The sequence below is a fragment of the Piliocolobus tephrosceles genome, chromosome 21, assembly GCF_002776525.5.
Source record: "Piliocolobus tephrosceles isolate RC106 chromosome 21, ASM277652v3, whole genome shotgun sequence".
Taxonomy (NCBI): Eukaryota; Metazoa; Chordata; class Mammalia; order Primates; family Cercopithecidae; genus Piliocolobus; species Piliocolobus tephrosceles.
Window position 1 is genome coordinate 13,132,419 of NC_045454.1, and position 8,884 is coordinate 13,141,302.

The following is an 8,884-nucleotide window of genomic DNA, read 5'->3' on the forward strand; positions in this document are numbered from 1 at the left end:
AATCTCGGCGCACTGCAAGCTCTGCCTCCCGGGTTCATGCCATTCTTCTGCCTCAGCCTCCCGAGTAGCTGGGACTACAGGTGCCCGCCACCACACCCAGCTAATTCTTTATATTTTTAGTAGAGATGAGGTTTCACTGTCTTAGCCAGGATGGTCTCGATCTCCTGACCTCGTGATCCACCCGCCTCGACCTCCCAAAGTGCTGGGATTACAGGTGTGAGCCACCACGCCTGGCTGCTCAGTGCATTTTTAAATGTTTTATAGAATTTGATTCTCGCTTTGTTGCCCAGGCTGGTCTTGAACTCCTACCCTCGAGTGATCCTCTCAGCCTCCCAAAGTGCTGGGATTACAGGTGCGAGCCATCGTGCCTGGCAATAAATGTGCTTTAGATCTCTCTGACCTTCTCTCTCCAATCTGAGGCCAGGTTAGTGGGCCAAGACCTCTGGGTTTTAGTGCCAGCCTTGCTACTAACTTGCTTTGCAAAATCCTGGGACCCCTGTTTCTCCATTGAACAAAATAACCAGTCCCCAGGGAATCTTCTTCTAAGAAGTCTCTCCAGCACCTCCTTTCTCCTGGCCTACCAATGAGTGGGCTTAGCTCTCTCCTGGCTGTTCTTTGTCAGCAGGGATGAGCCCAGGAAGAAACCCCCAGGAGGCTGGGCACGGTGGCTCAAGCCTGTAATCCTAGCACTTTGGGAGGCTGAGACAGATGGATCACCTGAGGTCAGGAGTTTGAGACCAGCTTGGCCAACATGGTGAAACCCCGTCTCTATTAAAAATACAAAAAATAGCGGGATGTGGTGGCGGGTGCCTATAATCCCAGCTACTTGGGAGGCTGAAGCCAGAGAATGGCTTGAACCTGCGAGGCGGAGGTTGCGGTGATCCAAGACTGCGCCACTGCACTCCAGCCTGGGCGACAGAGCAAGGCTCTGCCAAAAAAATAAAAAAAAGTCCCAGAGGTGTAGGGTGGAGTTTCACACCCTTGGGTCACAAGCATGAGGCTGAGCACCAAGTTTGTTGACAAATGACTAGGTGGGTTCCACGCCTGCCTGGGGAGTTGACTTTTAGGGTCAAGGAGTCCCAGAGGTGGCACTTCACTGAAGAGCCATAACCACTAGGAGGTAGGGGCATAGGTAGGAGCAAAGGCTTCCTGACCGAGCGATGGAGCTGATGTCAAATATTTTACCTGCCTGGCAACCTCTCCTTTCTTTTAGCAGCAGCGGCCCCCCAACCACTTCCTCCCCTCAGTCTTTTTTTTTTTTTTTTTAATTAAGACAGGGTCTCACTCTGTCGCTCAGGCTGCAGTGCGGTAACATTACCACGGCTCACTGCAGCCATGACCTCCCTGGCTCGGGATCCTTCCATGTCAACTTCCTGAGTAGCTGGGGCTACAGGCATGTGCCACTACGCCTGGCTAATTTTTCTATTTTTTTTGTAGAGATGGGTTTTTGCCTTGTTGCCCAGGCTGGTCTTAAACTCTTGGCCTCAAGCAATTTGCCCGCCTCGGCCTCCCAGAGTGCTGGAATTACAAACATGAGCTACCATACCCGGGTCTTATTCTGAGATAGGGTCACGCTCTGTTGGCCAGACTGCAGTGCAGTGGTGCAATCATGGCTCGTTGAAGCTTCCACCTCCCAGGCTCAAGTGATCCTCCCACTTCAGCCTCCCAAGTGGCTGGGACTATAGGCATTCGCCACTGTGCCAGAATAATCTTTATTTTTATTTTATTTTATGTTTATCTGATACGGAATGTCGATCTGCCCCCCAGGCAGGCTGGAATGCAGTGGTGTGATTTCGGCTCACTGAAACCTCCGCCTCCTGGGTTCAAGTGATTCTCCTGTCTTAGCCTCCCAAGTAGCTGGGACTACAGGTTTGGGCCACGACACCTGGCTATGTTTGCAGTTTTATTAGAGACAGGGTTTCACCATATTGGCCAGGCTGGTCTTGAACTCCTGACCTCAAGTGGTCTGCCCACCTTAACCTCCCAAAATGCTGGGATTCCAGTTGTAAGCCACCGCACTCAGCCTCCCAGAATCATCTTTCGACTTTTTTGTAGAGACAGGCTCTCACTAGGTTGCCCAGGCTGGTCTTGAACTCCTAGACTCAAGCAATTTTCCTGCCTTGGCCTCCCAAACTGCTGGGATTATAAGCATGAGACATGACTCTTGGAGCATATATATATGACTATATATATGAGACTATATATATATATAGGCATTTGCAATCAAATATAACCTTATTAATAAAATCTATACTCCCAAAAATCTGTACATGTCTGGGAGATGCACAGAGCTTTGTAAATTTCCAAGGGCAGGGAAAGGAGGGGCTGGTGAAAGCTTTCAGAATTCTTCAGGATGTCCAGGCTTTGAAGAATAGGCAAGTTTTGTCACAGCACAGGATATGGGGAAGGACATTCGAGGTAGGAGGGTGGTAAGAGCAGGAGCGGGGGATGTGTGTGAGGGGCAGTATCTTAGAAGGTCCTGAAGGCCAGCTGAAGGGCGGCTCATGCTCTGGGAACCGCAGAAGGTTAAAGAGTAAGGGTAGTTTACTACCTGCTTGTCTTTACTTCCTGGAACCCCAGATCCTGAGTTTTACTCCTCCCCCTTTCCTATTGCCCTAGGCCTTTGTAATGTAGGCTGGAGTTTCAACCCTTGGGAAGAGGGGTCATGCTGAGGTTGGGCCCAGGCTGCCATCTCTATGCAAATTCCCTGGGATGCCATGCAGATGAGGGACCTTATGCAAATATATGCCCTCCTGGTGGGGCAGGCTGGGACCCTCCACTTATTAACTTGGGGACCAGGTGCTGGATGGAGAACCCTTTCCTCTTCTCTTTCCCTTCCTGCTAACCATCTGTTCACTCGCCATCCAACTACCCAGACCCTGACACTAATGTCTGCCTTTAGAGTGGTATCTCTGTATCTGGTCCCTGCCCTGGACTAAGGGAACGTTTGTATTTTATTTTATTTATTTTATTATTTTATTTTATTTTATTTTGTTTTTGAGACGGAGTCTCGCTCTGTTGTCCAGGCTGGAGTGCAGTGGCGCGATCTCCGCTCACTGCAACCTCCGCCTCCCGGGCTCACGCCATTCTCCTGCCTCAGCCTCCCGAGCAGCTGGAACTACAGGCGTCCGCCACCATGCCAGCTAATTTTTTGTATTTTTAGTAGAGACAGGGTTTCACCATGTTAACCAGGATGGTCTTGATCTCCTGACCTTGTGATCCGCCCGCCTTGGTCTCCCAAAGTGTTGGGATTATAGGCATGAGCCACTGCGCCCAGCCTAATTATGTATTTATTTATTTTTGAGACGAAGTCTCGCTCTTGTCCCCCAGGCTAGAGTGCAATGGCACGATCTCAGCTTACTGCAACCTCTGCCTCCCAGGTTCAAGCAATTCTCCTGCCTGAGCCTCCCGAGTAGCTGGGATTACAGGCACCTGCCACCACACCCAGCTAATTTTTGTATTTTTAGTAGAGACGGGGGTTCACCATGTTGGCCAGCCTGGTCTCGAACTCCTCACCTCAGGTGATCTGCCTGCCTCGGCCTCCCAAAGTGCTGGGATTACAGGCGTAAGCCACTGTGCCTGATCTTTATTTGTTTTTTGAGACAGAGTCTCGCCCTGTCACCTAGGCTGGAGTGCAGTGGCAGGATCTTGGCTTGCTGCAATATCCGCCTCCCGGGTTCAAGCAATCCTTGTGTCTCAGCCTCCTGAGTAGCTCGGATTACAGGCGCATGCCACCATGCCTGGCTAATTTTTGTCTTTTTTTTTTCTTTTGGTAGAGATGGGGTTACGCCATGTTGCCCAGGCTGGTCTTGAACTCCTGACCTCAGGTGATTTTTCTGCCTCGGCCTCCCAAAGTGCTGGGATTACAGGTGTGAGCCACCATACCTGGCCTAAGGCAACCTTTTTGCTTTTCTCTGTGTCTCTTTGTCTTTCCTTAGATAATCACAATAATTAACATGTACTGCACATGGACTCTGTGCCAGGCTTTGTACTAAATACTTCCCTCGTTATCTCATGAAATTCTCCCCTCCATCCTCTGGTCCTCTGTGTGCGTTTGCTGTATATTTTTTTAAGGGAATTTTCAATTCTGCTATATATGGAACAAGAGCCCTACAAATAAGGACATAGACAGATGAAATGAAGGATGGATATTAAGAGGCAACTCAAGCTGAGCACGGTGGCTCACGCCTGTAATCCCAGCACTTTGGGAGGCCAAGGCGGGCGGATCACGAGGTCAGGAGATCAAGACCATCCTGGCTAACATGGTGAAACCCTGTCTCTACTAAAAATACAAAAAATCAGCCGGATGTGGTGGCACCTGCCTGTAATCCCAGCTGCTCGGGAGGCTGAGGCAGGAGAATCAGTTGAACCCGGGAGGCAGAGATTGCAGTGAGCTGAGATCGCTCCACTGCACCCCAGCCTGGGCAACTGAGCAAGACTCCATCTCAAAAAAAAAAAAAAGGAAGCAACTCATGATACCTGTTAGACATACTAAGAATGTGAACTGAACACAGATGGGAGGGATGCAGAGATCCAGTAAGCTCCAAGCATTCATGTGTCCTGTGGGCAACACCCACTCTGCTCCATGAGTCCTGAGCCCACGACACAGGTAAAAGCTGTGGCTGCCAAGCAGGTGATCAGCCAGCTACAGTCATCTAGCTTCTCATGTTTGCTTTTATTGTTGTTGTTTTGAGACAGAGTCTCGCCCTGTTGCCCAGGCTGGAGTGCAGTGGCATGATCTCAGCTCACTGCAACCTCTGCCTCCCGGGTTCAAGCAATTCTCCTGTCTCAGCATCCCCAGTAGCTAGCATTACAGGCATGCCCCCCACCCCCCAGCTAATTTTTGTATTTTTAGTAGAGACGGGATTTCACCATGTTCGCCAGGCTGGTTGAGAACTCCTGACTTCAAGTGATATGCTTGCCTCGACCTCCCAAAGTGCTGGGATTACTGTTTTATTTTATTTTTTGAGATAGGATCTCGCTCTGTCTCCCTGGCTGGAGTGCAGTGGCTGGATCACGGCTCACTGCAGCCTCAACCTCCCGGGTTCAAGGGATTCCCCCTACCTCAGCCTCCTGAGTAGCTGGGACTACAGGCGTGTACCACCACATCAGGCTACTTTTTGCATTGTTTTGTAGAGACAGGGTCTCCTTTTGTTGCCAGGGCTGGTCTCGAACTCCTGGGCTCAAGTAATCCTCCTGCCTTGGCCTTCCAAAGTGCCGGGATTACAGGCCTGAACCACCATGCCCAGCCTGTTTTATTTTATTTTATTTTTTGAGTTTTGCACAACATCCTTTGTTTTAATGAAATCTCTGTTTTACTCCCATAGATTTGGCTTCTATGCCAAATTTGAAGATCTAGATTCCATGTCCAGAGAAAAAGAGAACCTGATGAGTCCTGAGAACAAGACCAGGGAGAAGATCTCTGAGGTGGAGTTCAAGGTCACCAGCCCACTTTGGTTAACAAGAGGTGCCTCCTGGCTGTCCAGAGCTTCCTCGTGGCAGCTGCTTCTCTTGGGAGGTGGAGGGTGTTCCCAGCCAAGTGCCTCCTCAGGCCCTAGAGAGTCAGGGATTGGTTGCATTTCCTGAAGTCGCTTCCTAGGTCTGTAGACCTTCTAAGGAATTCCACTGACCGCTTTCCCCACTGGAGTGCAGCAACACCATTAGGATGTGAATTATTATTATTATTTTTTGGAGACAGGGTCTTGCTCCATCTCCCAGCCTGGAGTGCAGTTGATGCCATCATAGCTCGCTGTAGCTTCGACTTTCTGGAGTCGAGCGATCCTCCTACTCTGAGTAGTGGGGACTGCAGGTGTGTGCCATCATATCTGGCTAATTTTTAAATGTTTTTTTGTAGAGATGGGATCTTGCTGTGTTGCCCAGGTTAGTCTTGAATTCCTGACCTCAAGTGATCCTCCTGCATTGAGCTCCCAAAGTGCTGGGATTACAGGCGTGAACCATTGCACCTGGCGGGTTGTGAATTTTGTTCGTTGATGTCTCCCCAGTGCCTGGCACATAGTAAACACTCAATACACTTTTTCTTTTTTTTTTTTTTTTTGAGATGGAGTCTTGCTCTGTTACCCAGGCTGGAGTGCAGTGACTCGATCTCGGCTCACTGCAACCTCTGCCTCCCAGATTCAAGTGATTCTCCTGCCTCGGCCTGCTGAGTAGCTGGGACTACAGGCATGCACCATGATGCCCGGCTAATTTTTGTAGGTTTAGTAGAGATGGGGTTTCACCATGTTAGCTAGGCTGGTCTTGAACTCCTGACCTCAGGTGATCAGCCGGCTTTGGCTTCCCAAACTGTTGGGATTACAGGCATGAGCCACCATGCCCGGTCAAACTGTTGTTGAAGGTATGATTGAGTGAATGGAGGAATGAATCCTCAGCTGTGTTTTGCCAGGGGCAGGCCAGGGCATGGCTTTCCCAGTAGGTGCTCTATTGCATTGGAAAGGTGGGACAGGCTTGACTTCCATGTTTGTGAGTATAAACTGGCCTCTTAGGCCTTTCTTTGCTCCAGTCTTTCCTCCTTAGGCATAGATGGTACACAAAATGGCACCAACCTCACTAGCAAAGCTCTCATTTCCCTGGGGCCAGAACATGATGCACGCAGACACAAATTTAGTGTATTTGGTATCATGATGTCATGCCCGCCTGGTGGGGTGAGCTGGGTGGGCTGCCCACCTAGGCCCCAAACCTCTCTCACACTCTTCCTGGGAATCTATCCTTTTGCTGAGACTGCAGGCTATGCCTTTTGGAGATGGTAAACAGAACTTCAGGGGGCAGAGACAGGTACTCGAGGCACCACACAGACCCACTGACCCAGCCTGGCTCCAGGGTTAAGCAGATATTGAGACAATGAAAATAAACTTAGCAATAATCAAAACTTTAAAGTAAAAGCTTCTATATGTGTGTTTGTGTGTGTATATACACATATAAATGTCTATATATTTAGAAATATATGTGTATATATGTATAATAAATATATAAAATTAAAGAGATGTGGGAGGCTGGCCGTGAGGTCTCATGCCTGTAATCCTAACACTTTGGGAGGCCAAGGCAGAAGGATGGCTTGAGCTCAGGAGTTCAAGACCAGCGTGGGAAACAGTGAGATCCCATCTCTACAAAAATAAAAAATTAGCCTGGCATGGTGGCACATGCCTGTGGTCCCAGCTACTCGGGAGGCTGAGGTGGAAGGACTGCTTACCTCTGGGAGGTTAAGGTTGCAGTGAGCAGTGATCACACCACTGCACTTCCGCTTGAATGACAGAGCGAGACCTTGTCTCTAAATAAATAAGGCTGGGCGCAGTGGCTCACGCCTGTAATCCCAGCACTTTGGGAGGCCGAGGCAGGTGAATCACGAGGTCAGGAGTTTGAGACCAGCCTGGCCAACATGGTGAAACCTTGTCTCTACTAAAAATACAAAAATTAGCCGATCGTGGTGGTGCACGCCTGTAATCCCCACTACTCAGGAGGCTGAGACAGGAGAATCTAGGAGGTGGAGGTTGCAGTGAGCTGAGATGGTGCCACTGCACTCCAGCCTGGGTGACAGAGCAAGACTCCTTCTCAATCGATCAATAAATGGATGAAGATGCTTGGTGTCACTGCATTGCTTCTTTCTAGACTTTCCTCCGTCTCTCTTAGTGTCTCTTTGTCTCTGTCACTATCTTTGGGTCTCTTTGTGTTTCTAAATTTCTGTATTTCTGGGTGTTTCGTTCCTTATGCTCAGAATCCCTCTGTGTTTCTGGTCTCTGTTTGTCACCGTTCCCTTTTCTTTTCCCTCTCTCTCTGTGACTCAGGCTGGAGTGCACTGGTCAGATTACGGCTCACTGCAGTCTAGACCTCCCTGGGGCTAGGTGATCCTCCCACCTCACCCTCCGGAGTAGCTGGGACTACAGGCTCGTACCACCATACCTGGCTAATTCTTTTGTATTTTTTGTAGAGATAGGGTTTTGCCACATTTCCCTGGCTGGTCTTCAACTCCTGGGCTCAGGCGATCTGCCCGCCTCTGTCTCCCAAAGTGCTGGGATTACAGGCATGAGTCACCGCAGCTTCCAATTTTAATATATGCTTCTCAAATACTGGTTCCTGTTTATCTGATGTCATTAGGTTAGAAAGTATAATATAGGCTGGGTGCGGTCGCTCATGGCTGCAATTCCCTTCCTTCCATTCCTCCCTTCCTCCTTTCCTCCTTTCCTTCCTCCCCCATCCCTCCCTCCCTCCTTCCTTTTCTTTCTTTTCTTTCTTCTTTTTGAGACAGAGACTGGCTCTATCCCTCAGTCTGGAGTGCAATGGCACGATCTCGGCTCACCACAACCTCCGCCTCCTGGGTTCAAGTGATTCTCCTGCCTCAGCCTCCCCAGTAGCTGGGATTACAGGCACGTGCCACCACACCTGGCTAATTTTTGTATTTTTAGTAGAGCTGGGGTTTCACCATGTTGGCCAGGCTGGTCTCGAACTCCTGACCTCAGGTGATCCACCTGCCTCAGCCTCCCAAAGTGCTGGGATTACAGGCATCAGCCAACATGCGGGGCCATGGACTTTATTTTAAAATGGGATCATATTGGCCAGGCACGGTGGCTCATTCCTGTAATCCCAGCACTTTGGGAGGCTGAGGTGGGTGGATCACGAGGTCAGGAGATCAAGACCACGGTGAAACCCTGTCTCTACTAAAAATACAAGAAATTAGCTGGGTGTGGTGGCGGGCACCTGTAGTCTCAGCTACTCGGGAGACTGAGGCAGGAGAATGACATGAATCTGGGAGGAGGAGGCTGCAGTGAGCTGAGATTGTGCCACTGCACTCCAGCCTGGGTGACAGAGTGAGACTCCATCTTAAAATAGAATAGAATAGAATAGAATAGAATAGAATAGAATAGAATAGAATAGA